We start from the raw sequence: 18,030 nt of genomic DNA, 5'->3' as shown, positions 1-18,030 counted from the left end.
AGATAGTGTTGCAGGAAGTGCTTCCATAAAGATGGACAATTTCAAATGCTCCTTGACCTCAGACTTGGTTGCCAGCACAGTCCCACCTCAGCACCAGCCTTAGGAAACAGCATTTCTACCACAGCCTTGTATGTCTCCAGCCAGGGCTGCTGCAACAAAGCACCGCAAAACCAGGTGGGGGTAAAACAACATAAATTCAATTCTGGAGGCTAGAGTCTGAAATCAGGGTGTTGATGGGGCCATGTTCTCTCTATGGGGAGAACCTAGAGGAAAACTCTACAGGGAAACCCTTCCTCGTCTTATATTACAGTGGTTTTCTGGAAATCTCTGGCATTCCTTAGCTCGTGGATGCATCACTCCAGTCCTCTGTCTTTGTGAGGTGTCTGCCTGTGTCTCTGTTATCTCCACATGAGTGTTTTCTGCTAAGGGCACAAGCCCGTCCTTAGATAGCATTAGACTAGGAGCCCATCCTACCCCAGTGTGACTTGATGTTAACAAATTATGTACATTACAACCTGATTGCCAAATAAAGTCACATTCTGAGATATTAGGAGTTGAGACTTCAAGGTATCTATTTGGGGGATGCAATTCAACAGGTTAGATACTGCATTCATTGTACAACAAAGTCAAGAAGACCCGAAGTTGGGGAAATAAACAAGGAGCAAGGAGAGAGGGAGAAAGTGAAAAAGTGAAAGTGAAGTCACTGTCGTGTCCGACTCTTGGGACCCTGTGGACTGTAGCCTACCAGGCTCCTCCGTCCATGGGATTCTCCAGGCAAGAATACTGGAGTGGGTTACCATTTCCTTCTCCAGGGGATCTTCCAGATCCAGGGATTGAACCCGGGTCTCCCGCATTGGAGGCAGACGCTTTAACCTCTGAGCCACCAGAGAAGCAGGCAAAATCAGTGGGACCAAGAAATCACTGAGAGTGATTTTCAGGTCTCATCATCATTGTTTTCAAGCTGAGTGGAGAATCCTGCTTCAGAAGTGCAGAGTGAGGAAGTTACCCAGGGTGAAGTGCCTTTTAAGGGCACTCTTTGAACAACCCTCTGATGATGGCAATATAAGGTGGGCATGACCAATACCTGCAAGCCCCCCAGAGAGGGTGAGGGGAACACAGTGGAACGAGAGCTGTCAATGAACTCTTTTGAGCCCTGAGGGTGGTGAAGTGAAAGTTGCTCAGTCATGTCCAACTCTCTGTGACCCCATGGACTAAATAGTTCATGGAATTCTCCAGACCAGAATACTAGAGTGGGTAGCCGTTCCCTTCTCCAGGGGATCTTCCCAACTCAGGGATCAAACCCAGGTCTCCGGCAATGCAGGCGGATTCTTTACCAGCTGAGCCACAAGGGAAGCCCAAGCATACTGAAGTGGGTAGCCTATCCTTTTTCCAACAGATCTTCCAGACCCAAGAATTGAACCGGGGTCTCCTTCATTGCAAGCAGATTCTTTATCAACTGAGGTATCTGAGCGTGGAGAGATTTTAAAGATTGCCTTCTATATACCATTAATTTGGAAAATTAAATAGACTCAACTTCTCTTTCAAAAATATACTGTACCCTGCCTATAGAACCTCACCTTACTGAGTCCTGCAATTTGCAACTGAACTGCTGTATTGGCCCAACTGAGTCTATTATAAAGGGATAATGGGTATGAAAGAGAACTTGGTCTCTGAAGTTGGCTTATGAATCAGGGTGATTATGAATGACTCACACCCTTTGCATCTTCAAAAGGCTTTCCCCTCTGTGCCAACAGAGGACACAATCCCAAGCTTTCTCAAGTGGAGCTCTGTGGCGGAAGGGTTACAGGGCTCCAGTGAGACCACCAAGGGAGTGGGGTCTTGAGGAACACGGTTGGAAGGGGCATGCAGTCCACTGCTTCAGCTTGCTGCTTGCAACGTTTATTAGCACAAGTTGATGAAGGGTGCCCCAGTCATGATCACTGAGCATTAAAAAGAGACCCAGTGGGAAGTCTTTAGAGTGTGTGCCTATAACTGCCTCGCCTGAAGCCCAGGGGCTGTGCCAGAGTCTAGCAGCACTTTGATAGCACTGATGTGTTCATATCACTCAGGGACATCAAGTTGCTTCCATGGACATTCCAGTGACTAGCTAGGTTGTTGACAGTGGGCCACTGAGGCCCTAAGGACTGATGTAAGGGAAAACACTACCCCAAATGCTGTTTTCCTTCTGCTAATAAAGACGAAAGGAAGAGGAAAGGGGATACCCCATAAGAGGAGACTGTCCTAAAAAAACAGTATAACTGGCTAACGTGATACTAGTGTAAAACTACTGATTTTCTGGTATGATGGACATAATTTGGTAAGAAAATAACAAGTTACTATTTACTGAGCACCCGTGCTGGGTTGGTTTCTTACTAAATGTTTTACAAACATAACTCTGAAAGGCTGATAACATCACCTTCCGTTTTCACTTGTTTTAAACATGAAGATCCTGGGGCTTACACCAGTGATGTGAATTTCCCCAAGCCACACTTAGTGAGTACTGGAACTGGGGTTTGGACCCACCACCATATTACCCCTGAGCCTCGTGACATCGTGGAAAGAGGAGGGCTTTGAGATCAACTAGACATGGATTTGGAAGAGGGCTTCCTACACCAAGATGTGGGCAGATGCACCCTGGAAAATGAAGGACGCAACTTGCAAATAGGCAGCGTCCGTGGGTCGTTTCCGGCAGGGTGGCCAAGGAGGACCCAGCCCACCTACTCCCTTGCCCCTTAAGCCTCAGTGCCCCTGGCCAGAGCTGCCCTTCACACCTTTCCCTAGGCTTTTCAGACTCCCAGACACAGCCCTGCTGGGAAATCAGCAACTGGGTTGCCCTGTCCAATTACGATTGCTGAATTTGGAGCTCAAATTTATATAATGATCTTCATTAATGGGCTTTGCACTCCCACAGCGTTTGCATCTTCAAAGTGCTCTGTGAACATTAACTAATTAATCTGGGCTACAAATTGTGCCAAGGCCCAGAGGGCTCCAACTGCTCAGATCCTGGATGGTCTCTGTTGATGGTGGTGATTATAGAAGGCTCTGAGTTCCCTTTCCCTCAGTGCTGGCAGTGGAGCGTGTCACCACAGTCCCATCAGTTCCCCTGCACGCAGGGTCCAGTTCTTCTTCCATGCTGGGCCCACACGCGGGGCCCCAAAGGACAGGAAGCAGTGGCCTTACAGAAGCAAGTAGCACATTGAAAGTAGCAAACACCGTGCTCTACAGTGAGAAATACAGCTTTACGTGAATTTGTTCAAATGAGTCATGTTCAGACTTCCAGCTCACAAATGGAGATAACAGTTGCTTCAGGGAATAAAGTGACAGAGTTGCATTTATGGTATAGAGCAAAGCCGATTTCCTAAATGCACAAGCAATACTTTTTGCACATTGGAATAACTGAAGCTCTGTTACATAATCCAGAACCTGACATTCAAGTGAGGAATGAAAAGTAGAAAGGGAAATTCAAAGGCAAGAGAGAAATTTGCTTTCTGTCAGTGAGGAAGACCTCCTTGGAAATCAAATTTGTATTGGGACTTATTTACCCTTTGTTTAAAATTACCTTTTATTGGAGTATAGTTGCTATATAATGTTCTGTTGATTTCTACACAGTTCTGTTGATTTCTACACAGTGAATGAGCCATACAGATGCACATGTTCCCTCCCTTTTGGACTTCCTTCCCATTCAGGTAGCCACAGTGCTTTTAGAGTTCCCTGTGATATACAGTTATTATAGTTACCTAATTATCTACTTTATACTTAGCATCAATATCGTGGGCTTTCCTGGTGGCTCAGAGGTAAAGAATCTGCCTGTCAGTGTATGAGACACAGGAGATGTGGGTTTAATCCCTGGCCAGGAAGATGCCCTGGAGGAAGAAATGGCAACCTGCTCCAGTATTCTTGCTGAAAAATCCCATGGACAGAGGATCCTGGTGGGTTACAATTCATGGGGTTGCAAAGAGTTGGACACGACTGAGCCCACACACACATAATGAACAGTGTATGTGTGTCAATCCTAACCTTTTGTGCTTTTTTACTTTAATAGCTTTGTTTTTTTATCAGGAGTGGAGGTTGGATTTTGTCAAATGCTTCTTCTGTACCTACTAAGATAAAAATTTTGTTAGTCTGTTAATAAGGTGAGGACTGTGGACTAAATGTGCCCCCCTAATTCATCTGGTGGAGTCCTAATTCTCAGGGTGATGGTGTTAGGAGGTAGGGCCTTCTGGAAGCCACAAGGGTGGTGCCCTCATAAGTGGGATTAGTGGCCTTATAAAGAGACCTCAGTGGGGCTGCTTCCTCCCTCTGCTGTCCACCGTGAAGATCCAACCAGGAAAGAGGACAATACCTGTTGAGGACACATCATTGAGGATACAACGAAGAGATCTTCCAACCAGGAAGAGGGCTGTCAACAGACACTAGATCTACTGGCACTTTGACCTTAGATATTTCAGGGTCCAGAACCGTGAGAAATAAATTTCTATTGTTAAGGCATCCAGCGAGTGGTGTTTTTAGCCCAAACTGCCTAAGACAGTGAGTTACATTGATTTTCAAGTGTTAAAGCAAGCTGGCATTTCTGATATATGCCAAATGTGCTGTGTTTAGTCGCCAAATTCTTGTTAAGAATTCTGCATCAGAGTTTATGAGACATGCTGATCTGTCATAGTCTTCCCTTGTAATGTCTTTACATGGTTTTGGCATCTGAGTAACACTAGCCTCTTAGAATCAGTTGGGAATTACTCTTTCCTTCAATTTCCTGGAATATTTTTTGGTCGAGTTACTATTAATTTTTTTTTTCTTAAAAGTTTGGTAGGATTCACCAAGGAAACTATATGGAGCTGGAGCAAATTTTGTGGGAATGTTTTTCACTGTAAATTAATTCTTAATGAATATAGGGCTATTCAAGTTATCCATCTCTTCTTGAATACTTCTGGTAATTTGTTTTTTGGGAATTTGTCCATTTCATCTAATTAGTTGAATTTACTGGGATAAAATTTTTCATAGTATCTGTTTTTTATTCTTAATATATGTGGGATGGTCGGTTTTTGAAAGAAAAAAAAATAAAGAGGGATTTCGTGGCTGGGGCAAATTCTCGGAACAGTATGGTTGGTTGTTGTTATTAGTCACCCAGATGTGTGTGACTCTTCAGACCCCCCCTGGACTCTAGCCCACCAGGGTCCTCTGTCCTTGGGATTTCCTAGGCAAGAATACTGGAGTGAGTTGCCATTTCCTTCTCCGAGGGATCTTTCCAACCCAGGGATTAAAGCCACATCTCCTGCATTGCAAGCAGATTCTTTACCACTGGGCCACCTGGGAAGCCAGAACAATATATTGGAGACTGGGAATTTTTTTATAAGGAGATGTCTCAATAATTTCAGCATTCCCCTAAGAAGGGGATTTTAAGAAAATAATCAAATTTATAAGATCCATGTTGCACAAAAAGTCAGAAATGACTGAGCGACTCACTTTCACATGTTGAATTAAATTCAATGAAATTTCTAATAGTTTCCATAAGCTTTTTAATTTTTAGCATCTTTTTATTTGTTTAATTACTAAGGCTAAAACTGTATTAGATTTAAAAATTGAGTATTTATAGTAAAGTGTATAAAAGTGTAAAAACATATCTTTAAACACAATTTTAAAATGTAGCAATAGAAAGAATTAAAAAAACAGGCAAACAAAAAATCTTATCCATACCTGAAACTCACTGATTCCAATAGAATGTCTTCCCAGAATCCAATTAACTGACACAGTCTGATGCAGCAGTCAGAAAATTATTAGTTTGAATAAGGAAAATATGTATTCACTGTTTGCTTGAATGAATTGTTCAATATTCATGTTTACTTCTTTTATCTCACCTGCAAAGCTGATGAGAGGTTTTGGATTTGCATAAGACTTGCATTTCCATGTTTGGCAATTTTAAGTAACCCAAGTTTCTATCAAACTTGGGTGAGAAGTAGGCTACATAATCTCTGTGACATAATCCTTGTTTAGAAATGCTGGTTTTTGTTTAAACAAAAAACTGGGGTAACAGGATCAAGCTTGAAATCAGTGCTTTGAAATACACTTGATTATCAATTATATTTTCTCCTCAACCACAAATTCATTGCTGAGCTGTTTATAACACTGAACAATTGTTAATGTTCAAAAATTTTGCTAGATGGTTGTTAACCATAGTAATTTTTAAATGTTCAATTATAAGAATCTACAGGAGACAGGGATCAAGACCATCCCCAAGAAAAATAAATGCAAAAAAGCAAAATAAAAAAAAAAAGAAAGAAAGAAAAAAAAAGCAAAATGACTGTCTGAGGAGGCCTTACAAATAGCTGTGAAAAGAAGAGAAGCAGAAAGCAAAGGAGAAAAGGAAAGATATACCCATTTGAATGCAGAGTTCCAAAGAATAGTTAGGAGAGATAAGAAAGCCTTCTTCAGTGATCAGTGCAAAGAAATAGAGGGAAACAGTAGAATGGGAAAGATAAGAGATCTCTTCAAGAAAATTAGAGATACCAAGGGAACATTTCATGCAAAGATGGGCTCAATAAAGGACAGAAATGGTATGGACCTAACAGAAGCTGAAGATATTAAGAAGAGGTGGCAAGAATACACAGAAGACTGTACAAAAAAGATCTTCACGATCCAGATAATCACAATGGTGTGATCACCAGCCAGACTTCCTGGAATAAGAAGTCAAGTGGGCCTTAGGAAGCATCACTATGGACACAGCTAGTGGAGGTGATGGAATTCCAGTTGAGCTATTTCAAATCCTAAAAGATGATGCTGTGAAAGTGCTGCACCCAATATGTCAGCAAATTTGGAAAACTTAGCAGTGGCCACAGAACTGGAAAATGTCAGTTTTCATTCCAATCCCAAAGAAAAGCTATGCCAGAGAATGTTCAAACTACCACACAATTGCACTCATCTCACAAAATAGCAAAGTAATGCTCAAAATTCTCCAAGCCAGGCTTCAACAATACGTGAGCCATGAACTTCCCGATGTTCAAGCTGGTTTTAGAAAAGGCAGAGGAACCAGAGATCAAATTGCCAACATCTGCTGGATCATCGAAAAAGCAAGAGAGTTCCAGAAAAACATCTATTTCTGCTTTATTGACTATGCCAAAGCCTTTGACTGTTGGATCACAATAAACTGTGGAAAATTCTGAAAGAGATGGGAATACCAGACCACCTGATGTGCCTCTTGAGAAATCTATATGCAGGTCAGGAAGCAACAGTTAGAACCAGACATGGAACAACAGACTGGTTCCAAATAGGAAAAGGAGTATGTCAAGGCTGTATATTGTCACCCTGCTTATTTAACTTATATGCAGAGTACATCGTGAGAAACGCTGGACTGGAGGAAGCGCAAGCTGGAATCAAGATTGCTGGGAGAAATATCAAATATGCAGATGACACCTTATGGCAGAAAGTGAAGAACTAAAGAGACTCTTGATGAAAGTGAAAGAGGAGAGTGAAAAAGTTGGCTTAAAGCTCAACGTTCAGAAAACTAAGATCACGACATCTTGTCGCATCGCTTCATGGCAAATAGATGGGGAAACAGTGGCTGACTTTATTTTGGGGAGCTCCAAAAATCACTGCAGATGGTGACTGCAGCCATGAAATTATAAAACACTTACTCCTTGGAAGGAAAGTTATGACCAAACTAGATAGCATATTAAAAAGCAGAGACATTAATTTACCAACAAAGGTCTGTCTCATCAAGGCTATGGTTTTTCCAGTGGTCATGTATGGATGCAACAGTTGGACTATAAAGAAAGTTGAGCATTGAAGAGTTGGTGCTTTTGTACTGTGGTGTTGGAGAAGACTCTTGAGAGTCCCTTGGACTGCAAGGAGATCCAACCAGTCCATCCTAAAGGAGATCAGTCCTGGGTGTTCATTGGAAGGACTGATGTTGAAGCTGAAACTCCAATACTTTGGCCACTTGATGTGAAGAGCTGACTCATTTGAAAAGACCCTGATGATGGGAAAGATTGAAAGCAGGAGAAGGGGATGAAAGAGGATGAGATGGTTGGATGGCATCACCACCTCAATGGAGATGAGTTTGAGTAGACTCTGGGAGTTGGCAATGGATAGGGAGACCTGGAGTGCTTTGGTCCATGGAGTCATGAAAGTTGAACACAACTGAGCGATTGAACTGAACTGAATTGAACAATAAAATTATATTAAAAACAGAGGTAATGAATGCACAAAGTTCATCACTTTCTAAATTTTTTTACTACATTTTAACAATTGCTTTTGCAGTTACTTACATCTATTGTAACTATATGTTGAAAATACCATATGATGTGTGTTACTGAAAGTCTTCTTACAATTCAGCATTCAGTGATATCACATTGGTAGATTGAAATCAGTTTTGGAATGTGTATGTTCATCATGGAATCTGATAACTACTATAACACAAGTTTTGATTTATTGTTCTACTGTTTATTGAGACAGAAAAATTTTAGAGAAAACAATACAGATTAAATTGAAATGAGTATGATTCTTATAGTGAAAACAATGTGAAAAAATATTGTATCATGAGTAAATATTCTTCCAGCATTTGAAAACAATTATCCAATGCAGCAAAGAAGTTTCTCACATCATTGATAAAAGAATAAAGTTCAGACATACTCTTTGTTGTTTCACTTTGATTTCCTTGTTAGGGTAAATTAAAATATGAATAACATCCATATTGGAACTATACATGACTGTCAGTTAAAACCATATTTTAGTTGGTTAGACAAACCATATTGTCGATGGATACAAGAGTTTGGCAAAAGTCAGCAAAAGTATCTTGTAAGAAGCAACTACTTATACAGAATTTATAGGAAAAAAAGTATATATTTCATGAGTATTCGGAAGTTATGTACTTTATATCAACAAAATTAGATATTTTTTTAAAACAGTTGTTAAACATCACACTGTCCAAATTTCTAATGTTTATGGGTCAATCAATGCAGATAAACCTTGTCTTTTCTATATTCTCTGGTGATTTGGAGAATCTCTGTCTGATCTTTCAGAGAACAGAAGATTGCAAGACAAAGTGAGTTGCAGTTAAAAAAAAAAAAGAGTTGAAGTTATTGTGGTTTTCTGGCTAATATTATCTGAACTGATGCAGTTATACTGAGTTATTATCTGAGAATAATTAGTGACACTGACCAGACCAGGGTAATTCCAAGCAACTCTGAATTACAGAGTTCATTCATGCACAAGGTAATTATTGACCCTGCAATTATCACTGTGCCCTGAGCATAAGTGGAGGAAAGTTCTGCATCTTTGCATTTTGTTTACAATAAAAGAATAGTTGTTGCTTCAGAAACAGTGACTAACAGCGGTGAAACATTGTATAATTAAAGGATAGTGATGATTCTTGATTTATGCTCATGTCATGACATTGTACTTGCTACTGAGGCAGCAGGGTCTTTCTTTTTTTTTTTTTCCTACTTCCAAATGTGAAAAGACATGTGTTTCTATGGATTTCAACTGCCACTGAAAAATGTAAGCCCCGTGCCCATACATGCAGAGTGAAGAAGAGAGCTCTCACTGGCTTCAGGAAGCAAATAGGCCATGCCCCTGTTGGAGGCAGAGAATCATTAAAACACCCAAAGAAAGGGAGGAACTACAGCCTAGGGTTTGTCTACAATCAGAGCCTACTTAGGAAAGTACCTCCGCTGATCTCTGGACTTGCAACCAGTTCTGTAAGTAACCTTTAGCATCTGCCGTTATAAAATATAACAGAAGCTTTTTAAGTTGAAACTTTTTAAGCTTCAACTGGAGTTGAAGTCTACATGCCAAAATAACACAGGGTTTGGAGGTCTTTTGGTTTGGTTGGTGTGTGCGTGCGTGTTCAGTCATGTCTGACTCTTTGCAACCTCATGGACTATATAGCCCACCAGGCTCCTCTGTACTTGGGATTCTCCAGGCAAGAATACTGGAGTGGGTTGTCATTTCCTTCTCCAGGGGATGTTTCAGATCCAGGGATCGAACTCTCTGGCATCTCTTGTATTGGCAGGTGGGTTCTTTATCACTGAGCCATGACATTTATTAGTTTTCTCTTATATTTAGAACTCTGAAATCTGGTTTAACATTTTCCAATGGCTAAGCTACTCTTTATTACATGTATGATTTTTTGGGAGGGGGAGTTATTTATTCTATTTGAGTTGTAGTCTTTTCAATTTTAAAACAGAAATGAGAAACTGTCCCTCAGGGGTTTTGTCCAAGTACCTGGCCCAGGGCTCACCACAAAGCAGATTCTCTTTTAAAAATAGTTTGGTTGTACCACGTTTTTGCTGTGGCATGCAGGATCTAGTTCCTTGACCAGGGATTGAACCCAGTCCCCATGCTTTGAGAGCCCAGAGTCTCATCTACTGGACCACTGGAGAAGTTTCACAAAGTAGATTCTTAAAAGGATTTCATGTCTTACTTTCTTCCTTCCTCTGCCTCCTAGCCTTTTTGTCCAGCCCCTTTCCTTCTATCCCAAGTTCTTTACTATATAAATTATTATGATTGTAGTAATAACTACAAGCTTTTTCAGGTCAAGCTCCATTGTGGTCCCATAAGAGACACATGCCTGAATTGTTAACTGACCACTGGAAAGAAAATCTCCTAGTGGGACCCTGGCCAGCAGGGAAACATAGAGGGCTGAGATGGGAGGGGGCTGCCTCCTGAAACTCCACCGTTGGCTGAGATGAGGTGCTGGGAGGACAAGAGGCAAATCCAGCTACAAAACCACAGAGGAAGAGACAGCACCCAGGATAAACACGGTGTCCCAAAGAATGCAGCAAATAGAGCTGAGAACATCAAACACACCTCACCTGTAGAACCAATAAGACAGGAATCAGACCTGCTCCCTGTCCTCAGCGAGCCCACTGTTTGGAGAAGACAGATGCATGAATGATTCTAACACACAAGGTAAAGAGCATTAGCCCAGAGCTGGGCGTTTGGGCTGGGCTGGTAAACCATAAAAATCTGGGACAACAAATCAGCCTTCAGGCGCGGGGACTGTGAGTCAGGAATAAGCAGCCCTCAAGAATCCAGATGCGACCCCAAATCTGGCACATTTAAGGAAAGAATATTTAACCAGGTAAGAGAAATCATAATAGTAGTAGCAACAGTAATAATTCTCGTGGCTAGCATTCAAATCGGACCTACTGTGTAGCTGAGTGGACTCTGCTCAATGTTACCTGGCAGCCTGGATGATAGGGGAGTTTGGGGAAGAATGGATGCATGTATGTGTATGGCTGAGTCCCTTTGCTGTCCATCTGAAACTATTACAACATTGTTAATTGGCCATGCTTCAATATAAAAGTGTTTTTAAAAAATAAAACTAATAAAAAACAAAACAAAACAAAAAAACCCAAACAGCAATTAGGATCTGCCTTGCAGCAAGCACTCTTCTCAGTGAGTTAGGCTCAGCACCCCTAATCCTCAGAGAAAACTTACCAAATATCCGTGTTTTCTACTCTGCATGGATGGAGAAATGAAGTCTGAAAGACGAAAAGTGAAGTGTAGCAGAGTTTACCAAGCTCCTTGGAGGTGAAACTGAAAATCATCACCAAGCTTGCCTGGCTTCAGAGTCACTGTTCTCTCTCCCAGGCAGCTCTGAAGTATTTCTCTTCCTAAATCTATAGAGACCAGGGAATGGCGTAAGATATCTTAATATAGAAACAAAGGAAAAAGTGAGGCATGGAAATGAATTTGATGTTGAAATGTGTTTATTTTTCCAGGTTAAATGTGGAAATTCAGTGTTTAGACCTGGAGCGCAAGACTAGCAGATATCCCCAACCAGGCTGACTCTGTCTGCCTTGTCAAAGAGCTTGAATTCATGAAGTCCTCACCCCCACCACTCCTGCTCACCCCACCCCACCCTCAAGAGGTTTTCCCTGCATACTCAGTCACTTCAGTCGTGTCTGACCCTTTGCAACCCCATGCACTGTAGCCCGCCAGGTTCTTCTGTCCATGGGATTCTCCAGGCAAGAATACTGCAGTGGGCTGTCATGCTGTCCTCCAGAGGATCTTTCCAACCCAGGGATCAAACCCAAGTCTCTTGTCTCCTGCATTGGCAGGCAGGTTCTTTACCACTAGGGCCATCTGGGAAGCCCCTCCCCACCAAGAGGCTATTATTATCCAAATCATTTCTGCCTTGTTGAAAGAGGAATGTGGGGCAGTGAGGGGTGCAGAATCTTCCCCAAATGCCCACAGGACTCCCTGGGAAAGTCATAGCAGGCTACTGTGTCCACCCGTCAATCATTAATATCCAAGGGCCTTCTCAAAGACGGACTGGCTTGGCTGGCGTAGCTGAGAGCACACCGTACACTTATTTTTAGCCTTCTTTAATGTTTTCAGATGAGCGCAGCTCTGAAATAGAAAGGCTGACCCATTTCGGTGACATTTTCCCAAGGATGTCACAACACTGTGCTCATCTCCCCTTCAGCTCAGATCCAGTCCCAGTGTCCCCAAATTAAAGGCAAATGCCCCTCGGGAAGATCAATGGAAAGACAGTGAGGGGACTTGGTTTCGTAACACGTCATCCACATAGTCATACTTTCCACTTGATGAGCTTTCCTTGGCTTTAAATTAACAAGAGCCACTAAAGATCACTAAATGTGGTTCTGTGCTTTGAATCTTAGGGTCATACATTCAGTCTAGGAGAGAAATTGAGCACAGGGTAATGGATGAAGCCACGGAGAAGCCAGAAGCATGCTAAGAGAAGGTCTCATGTAGCATTTGTATTTTGTTTTCGACAAATGAGAGAACTCAGAGGTGTCACTTCCCCAAGTCCACTGAGCAGGTAAGTGACCATGCCATTCTTTCTCAGTGGTTATGGGATAGACAGGTATCTGGCAAGATCTGAAGGGCCAGACTTTCCTAATAAACAAACTGTGCAGTTTTATTTTACTTTCTTTTCTCCCCACCCTGGCAAGAGAAGACTGGAGTCAGACATTCTCCACGGTTGTTGCTGTTGGTTAGTTGCAGTCATGTCCAACACTTTGCGACTCCATGGACTGTTGTCCCCAGGTTTCTCTGTCCATGGGTTTTCCCAAGCAAGAATACTGGAGTGGGTTGCCATCCCCTCCTCCAGGGGATCTTCCTGACCCAATGATCAAACCCGAGTCTGCTCCTTTGCAGGTGGATTCTTTACCACTGAACCACCTGGGAAGATTATTCTCTTTGGTTTCGTCAACTCAATAGCTTGATCATGTTTCCAAACTCATTAGATTGATATTAAATATCAAACTAGTTTGCAAAACACTTCAAAGTCCCGACTCTCCCATTTGTAAGCATGTTTTATTTCATCTACTGGGCCAGTTACAGGTGGTTGCTGATTCCTAGAACATTCTTGGGTGAATGCTCACCTTCCGTTTTCATAGCCAGTTAACTTCCTTAGAGGGTAAGGCATTTTCCCATGTGGTGTCACAAAGTGGGGGAGGAGCTGAGATTGTGAAGTGGGTTTTGCCTTTACTTTTCCCAGTGCACCCAGGTATTGTTCCAGCCCTGGAATACAGTTAGTTCCTCCTCTATATTCTGACTTCATTTCCGATACCTTCACGGAATGAAAGCTGAGCTAGCTGGCTGGAAACACCAGTCAGGGATCCCCGTGGGAGTGCTGCGTTTCTTTGTCTGAAACAAGGCACTAAGAGAGACACTAGATGTAGAATGTCGTGGTGAGTGTTCCCAGGAAGTCATTTTCTGCCTCAAAATAAAAAAATAAAAGGAAATCGATCTGTTGAAAAGTATGACATCAGGATTTGTTGCTGTTTCCTCATTTGCTTTTACTCCCTCTTTCTGTATATTTCACATCACACTGGCATTCGCTATTATATCCCCTGGAGAAGGAAATGGCAACCCATTCCAGTATTCTTGCCTGGAGAATCCCATGGACGGAGGAGCCTGGTGGGCTACAATCCATGTGGTCTCAAAGAGTCAGATATGACTGAGCAACTTCACTTCAGTGGACTAAAAATAACTAAAAAGTAACTAAAAATCATTTGGGCTGATATAGGAACCAGAAAGAATCTGTGAGTGACAAGTTTGCTGTGCTGGTGGGAGAAATAGTCACCCCATCCTCCCAAATGCAAAAGATGTTAACCACACCCTTAAAGGGTTTGACTGATCTGATACTCTGTACGTTTGGGGCCCATCAGCCCCTCCCAGCACTGTGAGTGATCATGAGGGTATAAATGCTCTTTGCTGCTGAAAGTCTTCTTAAAGGGCTTCAGTATTACGATCACCTTGGACCTCGGTCCCAGTCTTTAGGTTATTCCCTTGCTCTGTGAGCCTGGGCTGGGTGGGTGACCTCTCTGTACCTCTGCTGCCTGGATTAAACAAATGCAACTAGAGTGGGCTTTCAGACTCATCTCATCCAAGTTTCTTAATTTTGATGAGAGGAAACTGAAGCTCAGAGAGAAGAGATCTTCTCAAAGTTCCCCCAGCTGCCTGGCCAGTGTGCGAGTTGTACCAGAGGCTAGACTTCTGCCTCTCACCTCCACCTTTTCCCCCTTACCCACTGCTGCTGGCCCTAAGCTAGTGATGATTCCTAGTGGCTCAGATGGTAAAGAAACTGCCTGTAATGCAGGAGACCCGGGTTCGATCCCCAGGCCAGGAAGATCCCCTAGAGAAGGAAATGGCTACCCACTCCAGTATTCGTGCCTGGAGAACTCCATGAACAGATAGCCTGGTGGGCTACAGTTGATAAGGTCACAAAAGGATCGGACATGGCTGAGCAACTAACACTTTCTTCTTTTTCCATTAATTCTGGGTCAACAGAGGAAAATTGATTCAATCTTTTCTAATGGCAACCTCGGCCATAATGATTTGAAATCTATTTTTGCACCTTCTTGAAATTAAATGCCTGGTATGCCTAATATTTTCTTTTTTATACACAGCACTCACCCAATATATAAGTGAAAGTTCTTTTGGGTGGAAGCACCAGAAGAAGACTCTAGAGGTAAGGAAAAAATAAAGGGAATTCTAGGATGATTATGGGGGTGAACAGTGATCAGAAGAAAGAGGTTAAAAATTGTATCTCCGTGGCACAACTGCTGAGCCTGCACACTCTGGAGCCCGAGCACTACAAGTAGAGTCTCTGCACCTCAACAGAAGATCCAGAATGTCACAGTGAAAGTCCTGCATGTCCCAACTAAGACCTGAGGTAGCCAAATGTATCAATGAATATCTTTAAAAAAGTGTGGAGAGGGTGGAGAGGGAGGTGGGAGGGGGGATCGGGATGGGGAATGCATGTAACTCCATGGCTGATTCATGTCAATGTATGACAAAACCCACTGAAATGTTGTGAAGTAATTAGCCTCCAACTAATAAAAATAAATGAAAATAAATAAATAAATAAATAAAATAAAAAATAAAAAAGTGTATCTCATGGAAGAGTTTGACTTCAGAGAATGCAGAGAAAGGACTGTGACTGTCACTCTCCAATCACCATCCCCAGGAGAAGGAACATGAAAGGATTAACTGGAGTCAGTCCATACCTGGATCAATAAGGCACAGACATAGGACAGGGACAGTGCTCACATGAGGCTCCTGGAGACTACACAGCACATCAACTGTCTCAGCTCCACACACTCTCAACAGTCATGGTGACCCCATGTAAGGAAGTGCTTCTGGGGTCATTCACTATCTGTATCCCTCATGTGTAAGCCTTGGTGAGATACTTGGATCCTCAGGTTCTAGGAGTTGAGGGAATTTGAAGAACAAGAAATGCCCTTCTATGCATCTCAAAGTAACTCTCCAGCGAGAATCTTGGGAGATCTGGGAGCTTTAATTTGTCTGCTACTCTGGAAAGTGAAGCAGAAATTTGGGAAAGGAATGATCCTGAGAAGACAAACACCAGGTCATGATTTTGAGCAGATTCAAAGAAATCTGAAAGGCCTTCTAAGCTAGTCACCCGTTCAGTGTTTCATTCTCTTTAGAAATGGCCCCGCTAATAAGCCATTAACAGGTAGATGTTTCAGAGATAGTAAGATCACTATGCCTGGTGCCATTGTTGCTCAGATGTTATCACGTAAAGTGGCTGTTGTAATCTAGACTAAACTTGTCTTCACTGAACTTTCATTCATTGATCCTAATCCTTTCTCTTGAATCATATAGGACATCTAATCCTTTTTCCAGAAGACTTTCTTCCCCTGGTACTACTTGTAAGCAGACGGCTATGTGTGGCTGGTGTCATCAATATGCAAATAGTCTATTAAGTGCCCTTAGTTCTTATTTTTCCATCACTTAAAAGAGTAAATAGTCTTATGTAAAATGATTATGTATCATTCAACTGTTCATTGGAAAGTATCTTATCCTTCATTCCAGTCTATCAACTTTGAAGTTACCAAAAATTCTAAATCAAACAATTCCAAGGAAAATTGCACGATAGCATGTGAGATGAAAGAAAAAGAGGATTAAAGCTGTAAACACTTATAAGCAAGATTTCAACCACCCACCACTTCACTCCACAGTCCGGGTATCACCAGCCTAATAAAAAGTTCTTGCAACCAGCATCACAAGGATCTCTTTAACTCTGCCTATTCCAGAGAGGGACCAGCAATGATTAAGCATTTTCTTTTAGATGCAACTTAGTGAAGACATGAAAGCAGATTTCCTCCTGAGCAAAATTGGATCTAATAGCACATGATTGCCAGAGAAGGCAATGGCAATCCACTCCAGTGCTCTTGCCTGGAAAATCCCATGGATGGAGGAGCCTGGTAAGCTGCAGTCCATGGAGTCGCTAAGAGTTGGACACGACTGAGCGACTTCACTTTCACTTTTCAGTTTCATGTATTGGAGAAGGAAATGGCAACCCACTCCACTGTTCTTGCCTGGAGAATCCCAGGGATGGGGGAGCCTGGTGGGCTGCTGTCTATGGGGTCGCACAGAGTCGGACACGACTGAAGTGACTTAGCAGCAGCAGCAGCACATGATTCCACTCTTATCTATACCTCCCCATCAAAAGATGTTTTTAAACCAGAAAAAAATGCTAAACACAAAGAACCAGATTTTCTTAAATCTACAAAGTTTCTATTTTTCAGAAACCATGATTTTTCCCAATTTTAAGTGAATATAATAGCACTTAATACTATAAATTATTCAATTTGCAGCTGATAAAAATCTTAATAAAACAAAAGATGCCTGAATAAAACTATCTTAAAATTGAAAGCACATTATCTTATTAGAGAAAAGCAACTTTTATTTGGTTGTTTGTTCTATTCTTGTGCATCTTTAATTTCCTCTGAGTAATACTGAATGAACGAACCATTCAAAAATCATATTCCTGGAACAACGACAATTGTATTTGTTTTAGATTTAAGGCAAAGTGCACATTTCCAATTTCTTGCTTTGCTTTGTGCTTTACCTCAGTCCTTTCTAAATTCTCTGAGGTACTGAGGTTTGTCGTTTTTAGTTGCTAAGTCATGTCCAACTCTCGGCAACTCCATGGACTGCAGCATGCAAGCTCCTTTGTCCTCCACTCTCCCAGAGTTTGCTCAGATTCATGTCCATTGCATCAGTGATGCCATCCAACCATCTCATCCTCAGTCTCCCACTTCTCTTTTTGCCTTCAATTTTTCCCATCATCAGGATCTTTTCCAATGAGTCGGTTCTTTGCATCAGGCAGCCAAAGTATTGGATCTTCGGTTTCAGCATCACTTCTTCTAATGATCATTCAGAGTTGATATCCTTTAGGATTGACTGGTTTGATCTCTTTGAAGTCCAAGGGACTCTCAAGAGTCTCCTCAAGCACCACAGTTCCAGTTGCCCTCTTGAATTAGGTACTCAGTTGCCCTCTGCTTATTCCTAATCTGCTGATTTCAGGAGTGAGCATTCTTGCCAAAAGCATCTCAAAAGAAGGTGCTGAAATCACAGATATTCTCCATGACTGATAACCTCTCCACGGGCATTTTTTCATTACCTAAAGTTCTTGGGGAGTATGGCTAAGACAAATGTCCTTCAAAGCTTCTCACAGTGCCCGTCACAGAATATATAATCATGGTCATTTTACAGATTCATGCAACAGAGGGTGAAAGGCTGTGACATTGTCAC

Source organism: Dama dama, chromosome 11 (assembly GCF_033118175.1).
Source record: "Dama dama isolate Ldn47 chromosome 11, ASM3311817v1, whole genome shotgun sequence".
NCBI classification, from domain to species: Eukaryota; Metazoa; Chordata; class Mammalia; order Artiodactyla; family Cervidae; genus Dama; species Dama dama.
The sequence above is the reverse complement of the archived record's forward strand: the minus strand, read 5'-3'. Positions refer to the sequence as shown.